Source organism: Haliotis asinina, chromosome 11, assembly GCF_037392515.1.
Source record: "Haliotis asinina isolate JCU_RB_2024 chromosome 11, JCU_Hal_asi_v2, whole genome shotgun sequence".
NCBI lineage: Eukaryota > Metazoa > Mollusca > Gastropoda > Lepetellida > Haliotidae > Haliotis > Haliotis asinina.
This window is the reverse complement of record NC_090290.1, coordinates 18,511,998-18,539,727: the sequence shown is the minus strand read 5'-3', so window position 1 is coordinate 18,539,727 and position 27,730 is coordinate 18,511,998. Positions and strand designations below refer to the sequence as shown.

The 27,730-nt window shown below is 37.3% G+C and overlaps 1 protein-coding gene across 3 annotated transcripts in view; it reads right to left on the bottom strand.

The window, feature by feature from the left end:
* Positions 1-27,730, bottom strand: part of LOC137255974 (polypeptide N-acetylgalactosaminyltransferase 5-like) — a 320,337-nt gene that overhangs the window by 121,262 nt on the left and 171,345 nt on the right. The gene's annotated exons all lie outside the window — the stretch shown is intronic.

The following is a 27,730-nucleotide window of genomic DNA, read 5'->3' as shown; positions in this document are numbered from 1 at the left end:
ACCATACAAATCTCCTTGTCACATCAAGTTGTGCCTCAAGACTGCTTGCAAATCATAGATCTTTACACATTTCAGATCACAATAAACATGCACGTAAATATGTCGTGCTTCATAATTGCTTGACATGCCATGTAACATATCTTAAACATGACCACCACTATTATCTTTATCATCACAAAATTCTTTACCACAGTCTTGTCGTTCTCTTCATCATCATCTTGATCATATCATCATCATAATAATCTTTATAAGTAATCATCATAATCATCATCATCATCATCATCATCATCATCATCATCATCATCATCTTCATCATTGTCATCATAATCAAGATCATCATCAACAACAACATCATCGTCATTATCAACAACAACAACAACAACAACAACAACAACAACAACAACATCCTCCTCCTCCTCCTATTACTTCCATTGTGTATTTCAATAAGCAAGTCATAGTCAAAGTCTTATCAATGTATCAACAAAATACTACCAAGACCCTTCTCCTCTGGTCTCTAATTTCTCCAGATATTACACTTATCCACCTTTCCCACTCAATAACTACACCAAACAACATCTAATCCCACCCATCAACACATTTCAAAAACATCACTCCACATCCCTTCCCTCCCCTGTCCCATCATCTACTCATACCAAGTACCATGTCTCCCCTAAGACAGAATTACCGCTATACTCCCCTGGGATACAACAGTGACCGTAATTAACACGACTATCAAGGGAACAGCGCTGCACCTCTACCTGGCATGTCACCTTACATGAGTTAATTACTTCTACAGATGCTGACCAGTAGCCCAAAGGGTTAAACAAGATACCCAGAAACCTCTGACCCCGAGACAATCTGTGGTAAAAACTGAGTAACAGGATGCAACCTTAATTTTTTTGCTCAATTTTGCTCGTGGCTAGATAGATGTTAAGGTTGATGTTCTAAGACATCAATGTAGTGACAAGTAAGACATTACTGCAGTCTTAAAATACATTTTTAAATCAAATCAGCACGATTTTCTAATCATAAATCTTTCGATGAAGAAATCGGTGCATGATGGATCTTTCTGTAACTGTGAATGAATGAGTTCTATTTTATCCTTTATATTTATCACATTGTTTCACCTGTAGGATGTCTACTGGACTTAATTCAGTGTAACGGATATTTTCTGAGATACAGATCTTAATTAAAAATTAGATCCAACAAGATCTAGCTGTAGTATCAGGTCTTTGAGCATTCTATTGAACTATTCTCTTGTCCAAACTTATCAAAACCTGCAATATACAATATTCATGTATATGTACAGAGCAGAATAGCAGACATTTATTTGCAAGAAAGAAGTAGGATGTTTGTTTAGCTGGAGACTGACATGTGCCCCTGATGTCGGATTAGGTGGTGATAACTAATTTAGTTATCCAGGGGCCCATTTCACAAAACACTCTTAACCCTAAGATCTCATAACTTTTCTCATAGCATTTGTACCTGGTATACTGCAACATAGGAGGTGCAAATGCTACAAAAAAGAGTTACAAGATCTTAGGCTTACGAGAGTTTTGTGAAACAGGCCCAGTCTCTTTTGTTAAGGAATTTACTTCCAGGGACTATGAGAAGACATGTAGTTAGTGTAATATTTCTTGGCAGATATCTTTACACCATATTGACATAGAAGACATCATCTACTTGGTTGAGACTTATGAGCAAATTGTGCTGATAAACTGAGGATCTTATTCAGTACAAATACCGGATTGGAACCAATGATCAGCAAATGTTTGAAAATCCATCAACTTCACTACTTAGACCACCTGTCATCAGAATATCCATATACACAAAGCTGGGATTCCTTCCTTCAGTCCTAGTTGATCAGATGATGTTTCATGAGGAGGAGTGTGTGGGTAGCTCTGGGAAAAGTTTGAAATGTCTCACACTTGATAATGGAAGGCATCTTTAAGTACAAGAGTTTATTTGTGATGTTGAAATCTAACGACCATTATCTTATTACAAGAGAGAGGATGCCGGTACATTGTATCATAACATAAACAAAAAGATAAGCGCCACCAAGTATACAATGGAAGCTGTCAAAACTGGCATCTGTCCAATCCAGCATGTTGTCAACACCGGCATAAAATCCCAGCTCCATCCATGGATTGTACATTTACCATCAGCTCTACAATCCAGCACTTTGTCTAAACCGGATTATTTCTTCAGTCCCAGTGAGTGCCAGTATAGACAGCTTCCACTATATTTTGCAAAAAATATAGGTTTGTACCTATGAACTCTTTCAGAAATTTTTTCTTTCAGCTATCATAATTTGGTTAATATTATTACTTTCAGATTAAAGACAAAACCATGATGGAAATTATCTTTTTACTTTCAACAGGATGCACTCACTTTTGGAAAACATGCATTTTGTTTTCTTTTAAAAGTTGAATCATACAGCACTTTTAGTTTGATTCCTCCAACTTCTAAATGCCTTTGAAACAACTGAAACAACTTTTAAAAGGTTACCCTCTTTTGAAAAGTGAAAATCAGAATTGACCGTTATATGGTCACATGATTGTCACTTTTAACAAGTGACACCTAAATTTAATTGTCTTGCAACAGGAATAGTTGTTTTGAATTAAAAATCAGTGTCATCATATCTATAACAACATTTCCTTTAATTGTAAATACAAATGATTAATACATCCCTAAACCAGTTACCAGATTAACCTTCTCTAAATGTGGATTGGTCTTCCAAATTAGTTCAGTATAACATTTCCACAGCTTCACATCTATATTTTGAAATAGGCTGGTGCTTAACTTTTTATTCTCAATGTAATAACATTTGTTTAGCGCAGATATCCAGTTCAACTGCTCAAAGGCACATTGTATTCCCTCGATCACTGGATGTCCGTCACAATTGCACATCATATTTTCAATCTCTACTCCCTGGGGTCATACAACAGCATACAGTTAGTTCTCAGTTGATCCCAGTTTCAACTAGTTCCCAAATGATCCTAATTTTAGTCAGCTTCTATGGCTATACAGGTAATATGACCTATACTTGGTGTATCCGAGGAAATAAAATATTATCTATCTTTGTTTCCATACAGAAAACAATTAAAGCAGTTATCTTTTGAAAAGTATTGAATTATTAAACATCTTTTCACGGATGGCTAACAAATTCATTTATCTTGAACAAAAACCTATCATCCTTTGAGAAATGGTCCTGAACAAACACTTCATTAATTTTTTTCTGTTCATGAAAGATTGAAGTATCAGTCACTCAAGTTTTTGAACCAAATCTGATCAGAACAACCCTCAGCATTCTAAAACCCAAATAAATGGCACATTATTACGGACATCAATGTCGCTTTATTATTTATGCAATATTTCTGAGCTAATTCTTGATTCGTCACTTATCTGTTGTATACAGAATGAAAGGAAGATGTTATCCATAAAAACATAAAACATATCATGGATTCACGTTCATCAAACTGCTAAATGCCTTTTAAGAGAACTTCATTCTGAATAACTTAAAATATTCTGAAATATTATCAATTGAAATTGTTTTCAACTAAATCTCAAATTGTTCAATAGATAAGTAAGCAGTAGTTTTATTCAGTATAACCTGGAATGTAACAAACCTACAGGTGAATACTAACCCAGTATCCCCAGGCAACGAAATATGCCAATTTACTATTTTTGGACAAAACAACAGAAATAAGAGGTTTACAATACTGTAGGGCTTGCCCTAAGGCAAATGGATGCCTTTAGTCACATATGACATCACGGGTGAAAAAGTCACTTGGTTGTCTCCGGGCTAGGTATTTAAAGCCTGAAGCTAAGATAGCAGACACCATTTTCACAATTAAAACATAAAGAAAACTATTTCTGCATTCAAAACTGGGGTATGTTTCTGATGACTATCTTTCACCCAGTCATTTTTTTTGCAGCTTTCTAGTATTTAATAATCACAGGATTAAACTGATTAATCAACTGTAAACGAGAGCACACATACAATAAGAATTCCTTTGAATCAGATTATGTAACTGTCCTTTGATCTTACTAACACACGAAACCATCATGTTTTATGGATATAAGATAAACACTTCTGAACTCAAACACTACACTGGCAGTCAAAGGACAACAGGTTAAGACTTAATTAGATCTCATCTGCAGATTACATTTCCCTTTTATTGGACCTCAATCAAGAGCCTCGGGCTGTGAAATTAGAACTGGTCCTGCAAATCAACCATACCTGCATTATCATCATGTGTCATAACGGTATTTAATGATGTAATGCAATGATGCTCCCCAGGAGGAATGAGTGAGTGAGTTGTGTTTTATGCCACTCTTAGCAATATTCAAGCAATATCATGGCTGGGGACACCAGATATGGGCTTCACACACTGTAATCTTGTGGGGATCAAACTGGGTCTTCAGCATGATAACCGAAAGCTTTAACCACTAGGCTACCCTACTATCCCTCATGGTATCAGATGATGACTAGCTAGAGGATTCTTCACTTTCACATGTTTCTCTTATCGGGTGAATGAGCATGGTTTTGTGAATCTTATGCTGCTTTCAACAACATCATGGCGGGAATGCCAGAACAGGGCTTCACACATTGTGCCCATGTTGGGAATCGAACTTGTGTCTTCAGCATGATAACCAAAAGCTTTAACCACTAGGCTACCCCACTATCCCTCATGGTATGATGACTAGATAGAGGATTCTTCACTTTCACGTGTTTCTCTTATCGGGTGAATGAGCATGGTTTTGTGAATCTGATGTTGCTTACAACAACATCATGGCGGGAATGCCAGAACAGGACTTCACACACTGTACCATTGTGTGGAATCAAACCCAGGTCTGCAGCATGCTTTAACACTAGAACCCCCCACACTGACCCTTAAGATCAGGAGAAAATAATACAGGTGAAAAAATTCTAACTTGAAGAAAACACACCACTGCCTCAGAAGCCTAACAATCAGCAGCAAATATCAAAACTTGCTATTTGTTCCTTTCTTAATTGCAACACATCATCCATAAATACATTCACTAATTAGCCACAAAAATACAACCCAGAAGGTGCAGATCTAACAAACAGCAACAGTGATATGAAATTCCACACAACAGACAGGAATCTCCTTGATTAAATTAATACATAACAGAAGAAAATGTTATCAAAGCAAGAAAGACAGTATTAAGGACGTACAAGTGTATTGATTGCCGACACGTTCAGATGATCTTTCGATAAAAGTTTCAACCCTGCAGCGGACACTTTGAGAACGTAATGTGAAGGTTAGAGGAACATATTCATTTCTGAAATTTCAGATTATAAGGAAGCAATCAATATGAGAGGGAAATATAGAGAAGCACATCAAGTTGCTACCATTTACAGAATTCCCTGATGAAATTTATAGCCAGAGCATCAATAACCTGCTGATTAAAATAGACGATATACACTTTCTAAATATGAAACATTCTTCGGTTTGGTTGTTAAGTGCACATAGTTCTAAAAGAAAAAGATAAATTCAATTTACTGATTTTTTCATTTAGTAATATCATGTATGTGCAAATACTAGAAGATATATATAGCAAGATATGTATAGTTGCCATGGCTACAGCTAGATTGGCTCCTGAATTATTCCTGAGCCCCTTATGGTGTCTTAGCAAAGATAAACACTGAACAAATGCTTGACAGTTACCAGGATGTACTGCACTGGGATGTCAAGGGCAAGATTTAATGTACAGCCATTTATAACATCTATAGGACTGATGTCTGAAGGGCCGAGATCGGTAGGGACAAGGTCCATTGGACTGATGTCTGAAGGCCCGAGATCGGTAGGGACAAGGTCTATAGGACTGATGTCTGAAAGGCCGAGATCGGTTGGGACAAGGTCTGTAGGACTGATGTCTAAACATCCGAGATCTGTAGGACTGAACTGTACAGGAATAAGGTTCATAGGGCCAAGATCTGTAAGACTAAGTTCAATACTGTCAAGATTTCTTGGGCGAAGGTCTACAGGAATGAGGTCCATAGGGCCAAGATCTATTGGACTGAATTCAATATTGTCAAGATCTGTATGGCTGAGGTCTACAGGAATGAGGTCCACAGGGCAAAGATCTATAGGACTGAGGTCCATATTTTTCAGATCTGTAGAGCTGAGGTCTAAAGGGCCGAGATTTGTAGGAATGAGCTCTACATGAAAGAGGTCTACAGAAATGAGTTCAATATGGCCAAGGTCTACTGGAATGAGGTCACTTTTGTTGAGATCTGTTGGTATGAAGTCTAGAGGTCTAAGGTCTATAGGACTGAGCTCTATAGAAATGAGGTAAATCAGGCCAAAATCTATAAGAATGAGGTCTATAAGAATCTATAAGAATGAGGATTGTTGAGATCTGTAAGGATGAGGTTCAAAGGGCGGAGAACTATAGGAATGAGGTCCAAAGGGCTGAAATCTCTAGGGCCAAGAGAACTGAGGCCTTTAGTGTCAAGAGCTCTTGGGTGGAAATGTGTAGGAAACTGTAGGTATAGAACCTAATGGCTGGGATTTGTAGCAGTGTGGCCTATAGCACCAGAATCTAAGGCTATGAGGTCAGTAGCTCTGAAATCAATACCTCAAGCATGTAGAGGACAAGATCTATAGGAGATCTAAAAGAACTGACATTGTCATGCCGAAAGTTAGCATTCTATTCCCCTTAAACTTAAGGGTACAATGTGTGAAGAACATTTCTTAAGCTGCTGGAATACTGCTAAATACGCCATAAACCCAACTCACTCATTAACATTTTGATTAATCTTGTTTTTAACTCATACCTTTTCAGAAACTTTTTGGAACATTATAGATTTATCACTATCAGAAATGGGCTTCACGTATTGTACCCATGTGGGGAATCAAAGCCAGGTCTTCAGTGTAAGGAATGGATGTTTTAACCACTAGACTACCCAACTGCCTCTATTATTATCACCCAGGGTGAGCTTGTAATCTTAGGCTAAAGCATTTGTAAATCCCACCCCATAACACAGACTTACGACTGTCTTAACAGTAAGGTACCCTAGTCAGAAGATGACTGTGCTCACAATTTCCATTTTCAGCTCCCTGGGGAGAATACAAACAAAGCAGCATGAGAGCTGTCAGAAAGTTAACAGTCATATTACTGTCTGATCCTTACACATGCCTACCTATTGCTAGGTGAACAAAGCCACATACCTAAGGAGACAGCTTGTGTTATATGGGATTCAGCGTCCAACAGAGCCTAAGCCTTGCACTAAGCTTCAGCTGCCAGCTTCCAGCTACTGATGGAGACAATAGTTGCCCTGCTTCATCCAACTTGTGGACTGTGTGCCATGCATAGGACCATAGGTAAATTAAGATTTATAAAAACTGACAACAGACACACTGAAGCAGGGCAAACATACAAGAAAAGAATGGTTGGTGCGTAACAGTTTGCCAACGTAGAATTGACAAACTGATGATTGATGATAACATAATACTAAGTCTCTGTTGGAAGATGAGCTTGGCCTGATTTGTGGCCTGTGTGCCATGCATAGAACCATAGGTAAACTGTGATATACCAAAATGGACAAAACACTGACATTGGGCAAACACATGAGAAAGAAGGGTTGGTGCATAACTTTAGCAGATGTAGAGTCGCCATACTGCTGACGCCGCAAAACAATACTCACTCCTTGTTGGAATATGAGCTTCACCTGACTTGTTGCCTGTGCATGACCATGTAAGACACACAGACAAGTTACTTGGACCAACTGTTTAGGGAACCTATGTAGATTTGATAAATGGATAATAGCCTGTAGTAGGATTAAAAGATACAAAGGAATGGTTGGTGCTTAACGTTTTGTAGCGTTGTCAAACTCCTGACTCAGCTTAAAGCAATACTACCTGTTGTAATGTGAGTGAGATCATGAGACTGGACAATACCATGAAAATAACAAGGTAGAATCTAGAACTGGAAGCACAAATCTATGTTAATTATCTGGGTACAATCACACACAGTATACAAATCTGACTACCCAATCAATTGAAAAGCAAAGCCTTTAAAAGACCTCATTAGACTAACACCAAATCTCTGAAATAAGCATGTTTTAAAGAAAAATAGTTCCTATTATTCTCATGAAATATGATAAAAATAAGACACGGGACTGTCTTTAAACTACAGTAACCTATTCTAGACTTGCATTAGTTACACTGGACACATTTGTTTCAGGGTCTGTATGAGAGACTAAAATATCTTAAGATATTTTGGATCTACTTTTGCAATCTTAATGAGTCATTACAGTGGAAGCTGCCTAAACCGGCACTCATCAGGACTGAACAAATAATCCAGTTTAGACAATATGCCGGATTGTTGAGCTGATGATAAATGTACATGCCACGGATGGGACTGAGATTTTATGCTGGTGTTAACAACTTGCAAAATTGGGCAGAGGCTGGTTTTCACAGCTTCCACTGTATAATGTAAAGGTACAGAGACAATATAAAGAATATACTTTATACAATAATTTTGATAAACTTAAGGGAATAAATCTCATTACTGAAATAAAAACAAGAATCATCTCATAAGAGACCTATAAAGAAGTTCTTCCTCTCAGAAATTCAAACCACAAACTATGCAAATGACCAAAATCGATTTATAAATGTGAAATGTAAATTTCGTAAGTGGCAGTTTTAACAGCAAAAAGCACAAGATGCGAAGAACATCAGTCAGTTTTAGAATTTAGCACGTTGGCAATCCAGATTATTACAAAATTTCCATTCCTAAAACTAGTCTATCAGAATAACCGCAAACATCACTTTACAAACCTTAAGGGAAATCAAGATGTACTGCCAAACTTTTTGTCTCAACTTCCTGAACCACGAAGCCCTAAAGAGTTCCGCCTCTTTTCTTGCCACAGGAGGGTAACAGTAATGAAAATCAGTCTGCTAGTTACGACACCATCAGCAGAAGTGATAAGTGTTATGTCAACACAGTGATAGGGTAATATAGGTAAGTGCTGCCTTGTCAAAGAGAAGAGTGTTTATGCTGCGTATGGGTTCATGGACAGAATACATGCATAAGTCTGCCTTCATCTGTGCATTTGCTAAATTGATGCATGGGATCATATTTACATGATAGCGTCGTCAATATCTGTTGCGTTGTAACCTATGACTTGTGCATTACATTGTCAATTACACAGAAAGTGCTGTTTATTATATAGAGGCTGAAGGGAAAAGCTTGTTAATTTCTACATGAGGACTGATTGACAGAAATAGCTGTTCCCAATACAGAGGGATGTAATTTGATCAAGCTCATGTAGAAAATGTCAAAAGCATGAGTAACCTTGACTGACTGATGTTTCATCACAGAAAAAAGTCTCTTCTCTAAAATATACAAAGGAAAAAATTGAAATAAATTCAGTCCAAAAGGTGCCCAGAACAATTATTAAAATTCAAAGCTGAAGCAAAATAGACATGCCTAATAATCCTGGACTTAAGATGTGATCTTGGCCCCCTTTCATAAAGTTCTCACAGCGCTTTGATTACTGTAAGTCTATGTTTCAGTATAGGAGGTTGGAATGCTATGAGGAAACAAGAGGTACAAGATCTTTGGCTTACAAGGACTCTGTGAAATGGGGACCGGGACTATTTTCCTGGAAGTAGACTATATAGTTCAATCGTATTCTCTAAAAAGTATGTCTGAGAGGGTGGACTGCAGTGCCTGTAAGAACCCTATGCTATGATGTAAGTAGTGAAATACACTCCACATATTGTGCCCATGTGGGAACAGAACACAGTCTTTAGTGCCATAAGCATGTGCTTTAACCACTGGGCTCCATTATCCAAGCCCCAACCTCTCTCCCTCTCACTCTCTTGGTCCCTGTTCATTTTCTGTCCACCTCTCTCTCTCTCTCTCTCTCTCTCTCTCGCTCTCTCTCTCTCGCTGTCTGTTTATCTGGCTCACACACACTCCCTGTTTTCTGGCTCACACACATCCTTTCTCCCCATCTGTTTCTATGTCTGTCTGTCTGTTTCTATATCTGTCTGTTTCTATGTCTCTTTCTACATCTATTTGTCTATCTCTCGGTCTCTCGCTCTCTTGCACTATTTTGGTTTAGAATAATGCATCATACAGTATACAGATTAATAAGTCATTTTCTACAAAAAGATTGATGAATTGAAGTACAGGAGAGATGCAGTTAGCAAACATGTGGCATCTTTGTTTACATGCAGCTGGGAGATATTGCCTGTTTGGCTCGAGGAACCGTCAAATTGGCTGTATAATTTTCATAAATTCTCCTGCAATAACACTAATGTCAGACTTCAATGGCACCAGGCTGTAAAATCTGACATATTTATACATGCTCTTTTAAAGATGACTACATCAGTCATTAATTCAGGTTTAGCCAAATTTAGGGTCAAATTTTCTGTGATCATTATGTCCTGCATCTCTCCGAACAGTCTTAAGAAAGTCTGGAGTATTTGACTAATAGATACACCCTGGCAGGTCATTGATGAGTCTCAATTATTTCTGAGAATGGTTATAGTATTACGTGCACTATGACTGCTATCACAGGCTACATGCACTTTTAGTATTTATTTTGCTACATCAGACACTGCCCTGGGCATACTTGACTAGGAAAAGTGATCATGATGCCTAACGACATTATTTTGTACGACAAATGTATGACAAGCAAGAAAACAGACTGCTATCAGACTATGAAAGATTTTGAAGGGATGGATAAGAAGAAAGTCCTGCATCTGTGATTCAGAGATCTCTGGTTTTAAGACAAAAAGCTTCTGCTAAGAAAGCAGATCCTGCCCCTTGCTACATCTCACAAACAATCTTAAATAATGTTATTTAATGTTACCATGGCTGATGTTCAGTGACAGTGATTTAAACAAGGAATGGTATGTTCAGAGCCATTGTACTCTGTTTTGTGTGGGGTAGTCATGTTAAACTGGTAAAATCATGCTGAACATTATCAATAGATGTTACTTATTCCTCCTGTGGCTGATGTTTGTCAGAGAATGAAGAAAAACAAGGATTGGCATGTTCAGAGCTGGTGGACTTGTGTGGGAATTCATATTAAACCTGTTTAAAAGATGTTTATTTATTGTATTTATTGTTTAACTGTAGACAATGATTTACATTATGGGATTAAAAAAAGAAATGGTCTGGTAATGTAGAGAATATACTCTCTCATGTGTGGGTATTCATGTTAATCTGGTGAAGTCATGCCAAACAATGTTTTAAATTTGTTACTGTGGCAGATGTTCGGTAGTAAGGAATGAAAACAAGGAATGATCTGGTCAGTCAATACAGCTGGTACAATGGCCCAGCACCCTCAGCCTTAGACAAACATGTACAGACACACACTTACACACTTACATTGCTCACTGAGTGCAATAATCTTGATGTCTTCTTAATTCCTTTTCCACATAACCATCACACTATTTCAGCAAATTATGAATCTGCATGCTGGAACCATACATATCTTCGCGCAAGACTCAGATGATGTCAAGATGGCAGTAAGACCATTTTTCGGAACCTACAGAATGGTGGCGCCACAAGATCCATGGCACCATGACCCTGGCGGTCCATCAACCGGTCCATTAATGAATTGTCTGTAACTTTTCCTTTTCAATTTTCTCATGGGTCTAGTTCTTCTCCAAATCTTATCCAATTTATTCGAGACATTATGTGTTTCCAGGAACCGGGATACGACTGCAATACTGCTAACTGCGGCACAAAGCCATTCTCACTGGAGGGTAGTTTGGTCAAAAAGTATTCTGATTCACTCCAAGCCTTGAGACAAACCAACGAGGGCAGAAAATGAAGTCAGCGATGTTGTGAGACTCTTTAGTTTCAAATGGTGAAACACTAAAGGAAAATCGACAGGGTTACGAAGTCTTTTGGGAACTGAGGTCTATGTCACTGTGACCTTCTGAAGAATTTCTGGACAAGCATTAAGAGGTGAAGGGAGTCAAGATGGAGTTTTACATTAATGACTTGCAATAAGTCTGCATGTGTGTGTGATTCTTTGTGTTGTATGTGTGTTTACCATAAAGAGATTAGCTGAAATTCTTGAATCTTGATCACATGTTTCTTGACACATTAGGTGAGTGAGTGTATTTTAGCCTCTCAGCTGTGTGAGATAGCGTTTCTTAGCCAGAGTGAGTGAGTGTTTCTTAGCCATCAGATAGGTGTATTGCTCGTACTGGACATGAGTGTTTCTTTGCTGAGTGAGTGAGTGTTAATTAGCCTGTCTGGGTAACTGAGTGAGTGTTTCTTAGCCCGTCAGATGAGCAAGTGAGTTTTTCTTAGCCTGTCTGGGTAACTGAGTGTTTTTCAGCCTGTCTCAGAGAGCAAGTGATTGAGCTTCTACTCGTACTTTAGAGTAAATCATTTCTATTACAGTAAGCACAAGGAAGAAGATCCACACATGGTACGATAGTCCGGTGTGAAATCAATTCAGGTTTGACTCCATCAAGTGACAAACAGTGAAGTCATTCATTCATCTTTCGGCTAAATTAATCTCTATTTACCAACAAATGATAAAATAGAATTATTTAGCCTCAAGGAAGAAGTTAAACAACCATAAACAGATAAGCAGATCCTTGTATGACTTAGGAGTGCCGTGGAGCACTAGTGTTTGTGCTCCGGGATGGCCAGGTTGGGAAAGTGGTCATCTATCTTTTCAAAGACACAGTTGTATTTCCATAGGTGAACTGAATGTTCTTCTTGGAGTAACAGCTTCAAGTCAAATCTACTCTCTCATCACGTCAGTGTTTAGATTTTCAAAAATGTCACTCTCAATGACTAATCATTCAAACATTTTGATAACAATACTATTATTTACTCACCTAATCCCAGAATTAAACTTAGAATTTGACGTATTTGTTCTTATCTCAACACCTTAAGCATAAAAAAGGACATTTTTAAACTATTCAACATCATCCACAGCATAAAACAAGAACTGAAGCAAGAGATGGCATTACATTACGCAACCAAACTTCTGAAGACAGATTAAATTCACAAAATTCAGTTCCAACTGCACTAACCCAAAATGATATCTATGGAGGTATATCAGTTTTTGTGGTGTAAAATCCTGTCTAACTGAGATGACATTCACAAAATTCAATTTCCACCATACTAATAAAAAATTATATTTATGATCAAGGTGTATCAATGCTTACTGACTAATAATACCATCTAAAGTCATAAAATTTAGCAAAATGATTCCCTTCTCGCAGCATGGGACATAATACAATCGACAACACGATCTCCAAGATTAAATCTAATGTAGCATATGATATTGACGTCCTACTTCGCTCACACATAACACCAATATCCCAGATGATTACGAATCTCAGACATCGAAGTAGCCCGCCATGATAACTGTAACAATTACCCACAATTCCTACATGTGGACACTGTCCTACATTTACAAATGACCTGTTCTTTTCAGAAGTGTTGAAATGGGAGAATGAAAATCCTTGGGTATCATGACATAACTCTGGTACAACCCCGTCAATTAGCAACGCAAGTAATTACGTCACTTCAATGCCTTTCATTTTCGTGAGCATTGCAGATCGGGACCAATAAAAAGCCAACTCGATCTTTATCAATCTCTACGCCTCGTAAAGATCACACTCATGTCCAGTACGAGCAATACATGCCTGTCAGACCGACTCTTGAATCCGAAGAGCTCCTGTACCACCACATGCATTAATTGGCCTGTCAAATTGACCTTCTAAAATTGAATCAAATGCACTCACTCTCCATTTAATTCTTACAATGCCCGAGGTAAAAATCTGTCACATAGCTATCTCGGGGTTGGCATGACGTTTCCTGTAGTGTGTCGTCTGTGACTAACATTTTGAAGATGGCATTCTAAAGATAACTTTCTTTTTGAATAAAAGCAAATTTGATTTACTTCAGGCTCAAATCCCAGCAGAATAATTTTTACTATAAATATGTGTCTTCATATTGCTGCACTGAATCATTTTGATCTTGATAAAAACAAAAACAGATTTTTGAATGGCAAACTAAAATGGTGATATAGTTTTATGTGTGAATTTTGAGTGAAAGTTCATGCACGAATTATACGTCTTTTATCATAGTTACCCGCAAACATCATAAGTGGTTAGAACTGGTCTTAGGTAACCCATGCTTGTCATAAGAGGCAACTGATGGGATCAGGTGATCAGTTTTGCTGGCTGGGTGGACACAACATTGTAACCAAATTACGGAGATTAATGCTCTGAATCTTGATCACTGGATTAGGTGGCCCAGACTGGACTGTTCACAAAAAGCCACTATGTTACTGGAAATTGCTGAGAGCGATAACAGAAACAAACAAACAAACAAACAAATTTTATCACTGTCCTTAAAGATATCATGACTGGATTGATGCCAAGCCTCTCAGCAAACACCCTCCTAATAACATCAAAACCGTTTAATTTACATTTTATCTGAAGAATAAGTCTGATGGATTTTGCAAATGCAATTAACCTATGGCAGTGTTTGGTGAAAATATGTTGCTAGGAAAACAGTTTATTTAACTCATGTCAAGGATATGATGATGATACACTTTTCTTATCACATCTGTAGCACTTTCCTGGCAGAACTTTTTGCATTCAATCATGTACACAGACTCTGCAGCAATTTCCTATGAACTTCTTTCATCACAACTGCAACAATCCCTGCTTTGAAGCTGATAAGTGATGGGACCGATTTCTTATTGTTATTTCCTCTATATTTTGTGGGCTTTTTGAGATTTGATGTGTACCTGTAAAATGGCTTGAACACTTAAAGTGAGATTCTGTTATTCTGACATTAACAGGTTTTCTGAGTCTTCACCCCATGAAAATCTCAATTCAATTTGGTCTTCAGCAAAGAATGCTTGTTGCAAGAAGCTGGTGAAAATATTGGGTGGTCAGGCTTACGGACATATTATGCATCCTCGATGCTCATGATGTCAATCACTGGATTATCTGGTCAATCCTCTCGGATATTTATAGAAGACTGCTGAGGACAGAGTAAACAAAACAATATTTCTGGGGACCACTTGCACAGTACAATCATAGCACTACAACTATCTTAAGCCTATGTGCATGTGGGCCCAGATCAGCAAATCATTACATCATCTTGTACGTGGATAGATTTCTCTTCTGTTATTCTCCTGTATGTGGGATTTGTTGATCAATTAGGTTTCCATCCTACAGAGGTTTCTCTGTATACTTTAATGATTTCAGGCCCCAACTCGAAACAAAGTTAAGTTTTTACTCAAGTTTCAAATTGAGTTTGACAATCTGAAACAGTTGAAATTTTAATTCAACTGCATTTTTAAACTAAAAAAGCCAAGACTACTTAAGCAGTATATTCACAAAATGAAAACTGTCTTCTTTTTTTGAGTGTAATATCAATTTCAGTCCTTTCTGGGAAGTGTTTTTTCTAAGTCAAAACTCAGACTTAAGTTTGTTTCGAGAATTCGGGTCCTGATCATATACAGTCAGGCCGCGTTAATCCGAACACTTCTGTTTTTTATCAAAAACGTTCGGATAGTGAAACGGACGGACTACTGAAATAAACTTTTATGAACACAACTACAGTAGGGTTACTTCCCTTTGACATGGCAATACAAAAACATACGAACGTATACAAGTTTCAGAAGACTTTATTACAGTTTGTAGACATAATCCATCCACTGGCTGAATGTGCAATGTGGTGTTTGGGGGCAAGGAATTTACTTTCACGTTGGTCAGTTTGACATTGGCACACTTGTGACTGGCAGCATTGTCACAAAGTAAGATCACGTGTCAACCACCTGATTGCATCTGTCTGTCAAATGATCATAGCAAATCACAAAACATATCCGATGTCCGAAATTGTGCTCTTGCCGATAGAATGTCTGAATTCTTGACCAAAATGTTTACACATAAGATCAAAACTGGCTTTAGTGTTTTCTCTTTTTCGTGCGGCAGTAATTTCACATATTTTACATCTAGGGGCGGGACTTGCCATTATGACTGACAAGCGTCAGCTGATCTCATTTTGACACAATCAGTGTTTTATACAGGAAATAAGCATGACAGGTTTTACTCCAACTAACCAAAAGTGAGACCTACTAATTGATCAAAATCACAAACTAACGACATCTTCAACTCAAAAGTGTCACTTAACAATTACCACTGAATGGGGCTCATGGTGTGAAGGGATTATCCGAACCTTTTTGATGTACCGCCGGATTAATGAAGCAAAACTATGTGTAATTAGCTAATCTGTTACCGCTGATTAACGTCCGGGTACGGAAAGTGAGGCACCGGATTATTGAATCAACAGGTAATGAGTTTACATAGTAAACAAGATTGGTTACAGCTAGCTATTGTTCGGATATCGCCGGAATCGGATTGTTGGGGTCCGGACTAACGCGGCCTGACTGTATTATGAAATCATCAAAAGTCACTTTTTATCTCTTGTGTGATTTACATAATTCAAAACTACATTCATTGTGCTTAGTCTCAAAAAGCAAACCCAAATGATATATAATTGATCAACTCTTAAGTACTTAAATTTTTATTTAATTTTTATTCGAAAACTAAAGACCCATTTCATGTGACTACATTAATGACGTAAAATTGGATATACTCTTAGGTACTTAAATTTTTATTCTCTTTTAGAATGAAATATTATTGGATAAACTCTTATGCACTTAGATCTAAATTTCAATCTAATTCTAAAATTAAAGACCCATTTAATTTTGTAAACACAATATACAAATGATCAAATATCAAGTACATAAATCTTAAGTTTATTTTAATTCTAAAATTAAAGACCCATTTCAATTTGGGTATCATGATATATCTTCTGTATGGCCCCATCAGTTATCAATGCTAATTAATAAACATGATATATAAATGATCAATAATTAAATAAACTCACACGCAAAAGAAACGCAAGGCTGACATGTAGCATCACTGTAGTTCTTTTTCAACAGTTAAGTATACAAATACAAGTGGAGTCAGATGTACAGAAATTTGAGCAAACACAGTTCATTGCTATCCATACTCAATAAGGTCTTTACAATTTGTGTCAGCAATTGCATTTTCCGATTTCGATCATTTGAATTACATCATTCAATACCTGGTGTGCCCACCATTAGCATTGATCACTGCCACACATCTCCTGTACATAGAGTTGATCAGACGATTTGTGAAGGCCCTTGGGATCATTCTGCACACTTCCAGTACAGCTGTACGCAGGTCATCAGCAGTTGCAGGCGCTGGTTGCACTTGGTGGAGACACCTCTCAATCTCATCCCACAAGTGCTCGATGGGGTTAAGGTCAGGGCTAAGGGCTGGCCATTGCATGACGTTTATGTTGTGCTGTTGAAGAAAGGCCATGGTAAGTCTTGCAACATGTGGACGAGCTGGAAAATGTGATTCCGATGTCGGGCAAAAAATGGAGCAACATGAGGTCTGATGACTTGGTCAATATAACGCTGAGCTGTGATGCCACGTCCTCGACCTTGACCCACATTCTGGAAGCACATTGGTCCAAGCCTAGCATTAAGTCCAATTCCGGCCCAAATCATGACACTAGGACCACCCCATGCATCCCTTTCCAACACGTTTCGGTCAGCAAAACGCTCTCGTTGACGTCTCCAAACCCTGACCCGTCCATCTGCATGTGACACACAAAAGCGACTCTCATCAGAGAAGATGACACGTCTCCACTCACGCTGACGCCAATTTTGATGACCCTGTGCCCATTGAAGTCATGCTTGTCTATGGTGTGGTCGGAGTATTGGACGACGTGCTGGTCGGCGACATCGTAGGTTGGTGACGCGCAGCTGTCGGATAACGGTGTCACGGCTGATGCGTCGGTTATGTGTCCCGACAGTATCCCGAGCAGTTTGCCTTACTGTTAAGAAAGGATCATGCTGGTGTTGCCGTGTCATGAGACGATCTTGCCTAGGGGTCGTGACCCTTGGTCGGCCGCTTCGTTGACGGTCATTGGTTGACTGTGTTGTGTTATAGCGATGCTGGAGACGGTAGATTGTCGTTATGTTGACGTTAAAGTGCCGAGCAATGTGTTGGACAGACTCTCCAGCGTGTAAACGTCCGATAGCCTGATTCCTCTCATGTTGGTTTAGTCGCGGCATTGTTGAACAATGAAGGATATGCCAAAGTTCTTGGCGGTTTTTATACCCACTACGGGTAGTGAAAAATCGTGCATATTCAATTCCACGTGGGAAGTGTGCATCATGTCCACATCTTCATTTGAGTGGTGCATTTTGGCGATTCGTTTTCGTCTTGTTGTGATCACATTGATCTTATAAAATGATACAGAAAATGTTCCAAGCATCGCCAAGCATCACTATGTACCGAAGGTATTATGAAATTAGGGGTCCAAATTTGGTTCTTAAGTTCAGATAGAAACTTGCGTTTCTTTTGCGTGTGAGTATACTTAAATATTAATTTTATTCTAATTCTAAAACAAAAGACCCATTTCATTTTAAATAAATAATAAATAAATGATCAAAGTTTTAAGTAATTAAATCTCAATTTCAATCTAATTCTACAGTTAAAGAACCATTTCATCATTGAAAAAAAAACCAAATGGCTTCCAAAGTCCATAAAATGCCCTCTTAATAGACATGGACATATATTTCTACATAAAACACATGACGTCAATCAAATGGATCTCATTTCCAGACTTGTTTCCATGCTGTGATCAGCTGCTTGGCGTAATGTGTTTATTTTACAAACATGATCAGTATACCAGCTGAGTGCCTGATGATGTTAAACATCTGCTAGTTCAAATTAGCAGTAAGGAACATCAACAGCCAACATACCCCTGTGATTTATTACCAACGTCTTTGATCAAAACCGACATGAAACATGTAAATTTCAATGTTTATTTCCTGAAAGCTGTTCATTAAAAAGGTAATTTCAGAAAAAGTAAATTGCACAGATATATCTCCAGTTCGGGCAAATCTCTACCTGAGACATGAATCTAAATTTTAATCTTTTTAAAAATAACTGCTTGTGGTTAAACAGGAATTATCTGAGAACATGTGGGTTAATCGTGTCAGGAATATGATTATCTCACTATGGTGTCTGATAAAGAGATAATGTGGCTGAAGAAATAAATGGGCTATTTCACGATATTAACCTGCTATTATTTCTCTTTAACTATAAAGAGAAGTTCTCAAAAGATTGGCCTATGGCATAATGATGCAGTTAAAGGAGGAATTCCATGCTGCACTGATGACCTGTTTTCTTTCCATTACACTAAACCTCCTTCACACAACTACATGTAAAACACAATGTGGAAACAACAGCACCATTTTAACGCAATCTACAGACCTCCATAAAACTCCATAACATAACAACATATATAACAAAGAGTACAGTTTCATATATAACATAATATAAAAAAAAAAATGCCAGACCAAATATGTAACGAAATCTACAAACTGTAAACCACAGTCTCGTTTATAATGTAATCTACCAAAAACAGTCCCATACATAACACAATATTTTTACAACAGATCCATATACAATATAATCTAAAAACAGAAGTTCCATATATAACAAAATATACAAACAGTCCCAAATATAACACAATCCACATGTAACAGTCCAAAATATAACACAATCTCCATACAACAGTCCCATATATAACACAATCTACAAATAACCTCAGATATAACACAATATATCCAAACAACGGTCCCATATATGATACAATCTACAAACAGCCAAACCATATATAACACAATCTACAAACAACAGATCCATATATAACACAATCTACAAACAACGGATCCATATATAACACAATCTACAAACAACAGATCCATATATAACTCAATCTACAATCCCATATATAACAAAATATTAAATCAACAGATGCACATACGACACATTATCAATTCAACAGATCTTCATATAACACCAACCTACAAAGAGTCCCAAATACAAAACAATCTACAAACAACAGTCCCATACATAACACAATCTATAAACAGACTCAAATATAACACAATAAAAACAACAACTCCATATATGAAACAATCTTCGAACAACTGCCCCACCAGAAACGGGCTTCACACGTTTTAACCATGCAAGAAATCGAAACTAGAGATGAGCAAACACTTTAACCATTAAGCCAGTCTATCCTCTCTTTTACAAGAGTGGAACAAACATTGTGTTACTATGCAAGCTGTCCCAGTTTAACACAGATATTCCACTGAGATACTTGAGAACTCCAGGCAAACCTGTCATCGTATGTGGATCAACCTTAATGCTGGTGATCACTGGATTGTTGATCCAGACTTAATTTTTTACAGACTGATGCCACATACTGGAATATTGATGAGTGCAGTATTAAACAAACAAACAAACACTCTAGTCACAACACAAAAATAAAAATTTAATGAAACATGAAGAAATTATCTAGACTTAACTCAGAATGAACCTGTCTATTTGTCTTACTTCTTAACAAAAACTTGATCAGAATCTGTCTGAACGTAATCTAACAACCCTTATCTCTTCAAAAGGAACAAAACCAAACAAATTTGGCAATCAATATATATCTGTTTGCATTGGAACCCTGTAGATCCCAGTACCATGAAGTACTACCATAACACTGGAGTCAGTTACTTACCACCAATACCGAAAGTTATCCAGATATTTTCTATTATTGCTGACTGAGTTAATTTTATACCAACCACAGAGGTTTGCCACGATTCAGTTTGTGACGTCAAACTCCCACCTCCACCTGCCTTATCGGTAATACAGTAGCTGTCGGCTGACTACCATACCTTACCTGCTGTATATTTGTGATAAAGGCTCAGGGAAAATGAATGATTTTTCGCCAAATCAGTTTCTGACTTTATTACATCTGACAGGGGAATGCTGCACTGATTAAAATGAATTATCATAAGTAGGTTAATTAATATATACTTCTCGATATTTGCTAAGAAATTTTGATAGAAACATGCACATGATTCAGGTAAAGGAATTCGTAAGACAACTTATCTGAGCATTCTTACTGAATATGGATACATTAAATCTTTCTAAAAACAGCTTAGCATTTCAAGAAGCAAACAAATTAATTTGGTTTTTTTTCCCTAAAAGCTTACAAACACCCATTTTATCAGTCAAGAAATATGTGTGTTAAAACCATTATACGAGAATAACGGTTAATTTTGATTTTGCTGAAATCTGCAAAATGATTTTGATGCATCAGCAACATGAATTTCGTAAACAGCACATCCAGTGAGATTTCAGGCGAGCCTCTAAAACAGGTGTGGAAGTTACTTTATCGGACAGCTGCATGTTTGGCTTTTTAGATGAGGTCCTTATCAGCAAGCCACTGGAGGAACAGGTTGTACTGGGTGATAGTTGGCAACCTCTGCAAAACTTATTGACCTGGACAGTTGATGATGTGTCCAGCTTTACATGTAAATCTAGAAGGTAGAATGAAGTTTTTGAGACATAAACTCAGCATTCACCTGATGAAGAAGCAAGAATTAGCTCTGAAACGTCGTAAATAGAATCAAAAGAAGTTGTTATCCATACAAATATGTTGTGTATTCATAGAAGGCAGAACACTGAGGCACTGTCAGTGCTCTAAAGGTAGTAGATTGAGACCTGTCACTGGTCTTAAGGTTTAAGATTGATACATTGTCAATGGTCTGAACGTCCTAGACAGAGACATTGTCAATGGTCTGAAGGTTGTAGATTGAGACATTGTTAGTGGTCTGAAGGTCGTCAGTTGAGGAACTGTCAATGGTCTAAAGGTAGCAGACTGAGACATTGTCAGTGGTTTAAAGGTTGTAGATTGAGACACATTAAATGACTGAAGGTTGTTGATTGAGACATTGTTAGTGGTCTGAAGGGCTTCAGTTGAGGAACTGTCAATGGTCTAAAGGTAGCAGACCGAGACATTGTCAGTGGTCTGAAGGTTGTAGATTGAGACACATTAAATGACTGAAGGTTGTTGATTGAGACATTGTTAGTGGTCTGAAGGTCGTCAGTTGAGGAATTGTCAATGGTCTAAAGGTAGCAGACTGAGACGTTGTCAGTGGTCTGAAGGTTGTAGATTGAGACACATTAAATGACTGAAGGTTGTTGATTGAGACATTGTTAGTGGTCTGAAGGTCGTCAGTTGAGGAATTGTCAATGGTCTAAAGGTAGCAGACTGAGACGTTGTCAGTGGTCTGAAGGTTGTAGATTGAGACACAGTAAATGACTGAAGGTCGTAGATTGAGACATTGTCAATAGTCTGAAGGTTGTAGGGTGGGTGAATTGTCAGTGGTCTGAAGGTAGTAGACAGACACTGTCAATGATCTAAAGGTCCTAGACAAGAGACATTGTCAATGGTCTGAAGGTCATAGATTGGGGCATTGTCAATGGTCTAAAGCTGTTGTTATCAAGTCTAATTCAGGACGGCCATCATCAAAATATTTCTAGAAACCAAAGCCTATGTAGTCAAGCCATATGATTGGCTACAGACTAAGAGAAAAACAAAAAAAATAACTGAAAGATGCATTTTTTAAACATTATTTAATCTGCATTCTTAATCTTTATCACTACTGAAGAGTACACTGTCTTGTCAGCTACCCTGTTCCTCTTTGTCACTTCCAAGAATTACTGTATATGATATCTCTGGCCTTTATTGGTGACCCCACTCCCCTACCCCCTGGCTGTGTCTGTCAGATCAACTGTTCAAGGAAGTGCTGTTGTTTCTCTATCTATCCATTGTTGACTCTTTGCCTATCCATTGTTGTCAAAAACTATATATATATGCTCATATCTATAATGTCACAGAAGAGTCTGGTATTCTGACTGTGTGTAGGGGCGATGAAGGGCAGGATTATGCCACTCACAGGAAAGGCCCTGGGGTTGAGCTGGCACTCACCCCATTCATGTATACTTGTTTGTCATGTCTTGTGTAAGCAACTGAAGAAGTTTGAACTCAACTATTCTTTTTCTTCAACATATATTCATTTGTCTTCATCAATGTAATGTTAATATTCGTCTTAATCGTAAGCTAATCTCCAGTCCACGCGCCACATACCACGCGTTGATACTGTACTCTCGACTAATTACACATTCATCTGTCTTAGCGCTTCTCGAAGCTAATCAAAGCTGAAGCCATGTCTAAAGGGGTTATTCTGAACAAGTAAGACCAAATACATGGTCTGTTTATGCCAATAAGTCTCACACAACTTCTTCAGAAAAATAACATCTCAAAAAAAGGTCAGCAGGCCTTGATACAATGTAGATTACTTGACATTGAATCGACAAAGGTCATGCTGCTAGGAAAAAGAAAGGTAAAACAACTGGATAATGTCACAGGAGTGATTTAGAAAATTGGGTATCAGACGGTTGCCATGGTGAAGTAATATCTCAGTTTTATCACTTTAGCGTACACTCAGGAACACACCTGGCCCAACACTTCCACCGTCAATATCTCAAAATTGCTGCAGAAACATAAAACGTGGGGCTATAAAAGTATGAATCATTGTATTGGCTCAAAAATAAAATAGGAAACAAAATTTCTGATTTGGTGGTAGCATGCAGGTAGCCATGTATGGCAATTCAAAACAACAAGTGTTAAGCCTTCAACTCAGTTTCTTGTATGCAACTAAATGAATATAATCAATTGCATGGTTGATTCAGTTATGAATATTCATTTTAACATAATCACAAAATTGAGTGAGTGAGTGAGTGGGTGAGCAAGTGAGCGAGTGAGTAAGCGAGTAAGCAAGCGAGTAAATTTATGCCATGACAAGCCCCCACTTTAACCATTAGACTACCCTACTGCCTGGGTCTCAGTGAGAGAAAGATGTTATTTTACAAGAAAATGACGAAGTCATGCTTGAATCTGAGAATGCCACTTGTGGTGCCATGCTAGGCTATGATAATCAGCCATATGGCTATCCCTGTACCTACAGCAAGGTTCCTGATAAGGGCCGTATCAGCGTATGCATCAATAACAAATATGCATGATATGGTAGAAAAGTCGTTAGAAAATGTATCAGATTTGCACCACAAAAGTGAGGAACGGTTTTAGAACCGTATTGTATTATTTTATTGTTTTATTATTTTATTGTATTAGGTATTGTTTTATTGTTTATTGACCTGTTTACAGAAGAGTAGCAGTGTTGTGGTTCATATATGAGACTAAACAAGATTACTGGTTATTTCACTCTACATTCTATACATACTCCTAGGTTTTCCAGAACTCCTGTATTGAAAAAAAAAAAAAAAAAATAAGGAGTACTTATGATGTTAACAAATTATCTGGAGCCCTGCCATCATATTTGAACAAAGAAGATCATCGTAAATTCCAATGCAGACCTATGACAATCATACCTTTAAGATTTGGTACAAAGGATTTTATTTCCCTGAACCACTCACAGGAGTTTCAAAATGCAGTGTTTCATTCTTGTCTGACAAAAGAGTTATGTACAGAGAAGATACAATCATTGAATCGATTGAAAACTTTCTTTAGTTTCCATAAAAAATCTTTCCAAATTTCTCAATATGTTGCAATTAGCTACAAACCTTTGAACTTTGTCACATTAAATCTTTCAAAGATAATGCTCATGTCAGTTAAAAAACTCAACTGCAGTAAACTAAAAGCTGCATTATTTGAACAAAACGAAGAGTCTATGTTCAGATGATTATAATTGATAAAACACATGAAACAAAATGAAGAAAAAACACTTTTTGAAGTCACATTGATCAAAGAGAGCTTTATGAAGACTTCCAATACCGGGTTCCTTTGCTGCTTGTGCTTAGAATATAATGGTAAATCAAAGTTCTTTAATTTGATGCAGTTATGCTGTCATGTGACATAGGCTGTCATTGTGCCCATTATTAAAATGTCTTTAGAGAAAAATCCTTCACAATTCCTGCAAAAGTTAACATAACCATGAAAGAACAACAAAAATTCTACGGAAAAAGCATTTTTGTGTATTCTGAAATTTCAAAATATGTAAGGTATGTCATATTTCTGTTAAACATCCTCCAATCTATGGAGCCTGCTGCTGCTCACAGAAACATGGATGTTTTGTGTGACTACTGGAATATTATCTCCAGCTGTTAGCTGAACCAGACCTTAAAAGTTGATACTTGTTTCCTTGCATGGCATAAAGGACTGGATGAGTAAAAATTCCTTGTCTCATTGATAATCTTGAAAGTGAGACTAAACCTCATTTCACCTCAATGAGTGAGTTCAGTTTTACACATGTTTTATCGATATCTAAACAATATCACACCAGAAATCGGGCTCAGACATTTGAAACTTATGAGGGGAACTGAACTTAGATCTGTAGCATGATGAGCAAAAGCTTTAGCCACCATGCTACCTCAACTAGTAACTTTTAAAATCATCAGATTTCTCATAAGGTTGATGAGCTGAGACTGGTTCATGGTTGTAATTGCACTGTGTCATCTTTATGATGATATAGGGATAATAGAGTGAGTGAGATTAGTTTTAAGCCACTTTTAGCAATATTCCAGCAATATTATGACTGGTGACACCAGAAATGTGTATAGTGATAAAAATAGCTTCATGATTTAATGAATCTAACGTTAGTTGATCACCAAGCAGAAATACCCTTTTTGCATATTATTTAACAGAACTTATGTTATTAATGTACATTGCTGTTGTCAATTTCAATGTTATCATTGTGTTCTAATATTATCAATGAAATATTTTATGCCTGTTGTATATTCCAGATGTCTTATGAATACAAACCAAATTTCCTTTGTGGATAATTAGTCTTGTCTTATCTTATCTTATCATATATTCACATAGGACAGTTAAACTTCTGAAATATATTGGGCAGCTTCAGTCTCTTGCACGAAGCACAAACTGCAAAAAATATATAAATGAACACAGGAAAGTGAAATGAATATCCACTTCCCCAGTTCAGAGTCAGTTTGAAAATACCTTTAAAAAAGTTGCTTGAATTATGTGTTGATCCGTTAAACTGACCTCTGTTCTTTTCAGAGATTAAGATTCATTTGCAAAGCATGCAAACAGATTTAAAGTTCCACAAAAGCAGAAGGAAAACTGTCTGCATCAGTTTTTTGGGAACTGGCTGCTTTAGCCAACTTTTTTCATCTATTTTCTGTCTTTGCCTTCTGGTTACAGTTGAATACATCTATGTTCCTTGGAATAAAAAACTTTCTGAACATTCTAATCCAATAAAAATGGATGCAGGATAAATGTTAACATCGCCTGAAGCTTAAGCATCGCTCTTAACGTTCTCTAAACACTCTCGCTGAATAATTTTGAAGTAAAACCTGTTACCAACATGCCCTATGCCTGATTGAACACCTTCTGACCTTAGGCACAAAGCCAATATTGAAGTTGATGTCTAGACTTCCCTGGATCATAGGATCGCATCTCTAAACATTTACGAACTTACGATTTCAATTACAGCATCAGATAAAAGCAGTATATCGCTCTGTGTACACAGGCCACAAATGTTTACATTTATCAGAAATGGAATCGCTAGCTCTAAAAACCTGACCAAACATCCTTTTATAGAATATAACCTGTTACAAAAACATATTTCATTTGTCGGGAAACTTGGGAATGTGAATGCTCGGTGTGAATGCTTAATGTGAATGCTCAGTGCGAATACTTGGGCTGACTGAATGGTATTCAATGCCAATATATTTTTTTTCTCATAAAATCAAATTTTGGATATCAGCGCTTTTTGAGGATTTATAAGGCGAGATATTGATTTGATGAAATCTGACATATCTTAAATGTTTTTCTGCCCCGTCATGTAAAGAATTTATCTTTCAATGGTTGTAAATTACACACTGAAAAAAAAGAAGCTTAACTCCAGACGGCACTTCATTTTAGTTTCTTCCATATGAATTTCTTAAATCTGGACAGCTTGGAAAACTATTTCAGCAAGATTTGGGTCCAGACAGTTAATTTCACAGTGAGTGAGTGAGTGAGTGAGTGAGTGAGTGAGTGCATGATTTAATTCAACATCACAGCAGGGACATTAATTAAGAGCATAAGAAAATGGACCTATGTGGGGAACTGAACCTGGCCTTCAGCGTGACAAGCAAATGCTATCTCAAAGCCACTTGGTGTGGTGTGGTGTGGTCTGGTGTAGTGTGATAGTGTGTGATGTGGTCTGGTGTGATGCTGTGTGTTGTGGTGTGGTGTGGTATGGTGTGGTGTGGAAGTGTGGCATGACGTGGAGTGGCAAGGCTTGACATGGCGCATAGCAGTTAGAGAAATATCAATCTCTTGGCCTAAACACATAAGATAAATAAGAAAAATCACAACAAGAAAAATTCCCTTGTGACAAGAATTAGAAGGGAGCAGATCTTTTAAAAGTTACCATGTCATAGTCTCTTTCACATTAAGTAAAGGTGACAGAAATTTGCAATATTTCCACTATTTACCTAACAACACATACCATCACTAAACACCTCAACACATATTTCTTAAAATATCAATATTCCTTTTCTGGATTGTAATTTGCAAGAACTATACATTTAATTACCACACATTTTATTACAAAGGTAATTAAGTTATTTACAGTATTCCCTGGATGCAAGAGCAGATATGACTAATTTACTTCAAAACTAGAGCAAGAACAAAAGTTATTCCATATGTCCAACAACTGCAATAGTCTCAGAATATAGTTCTTCAGCAATGAGTGAATGAGTGAGTATTG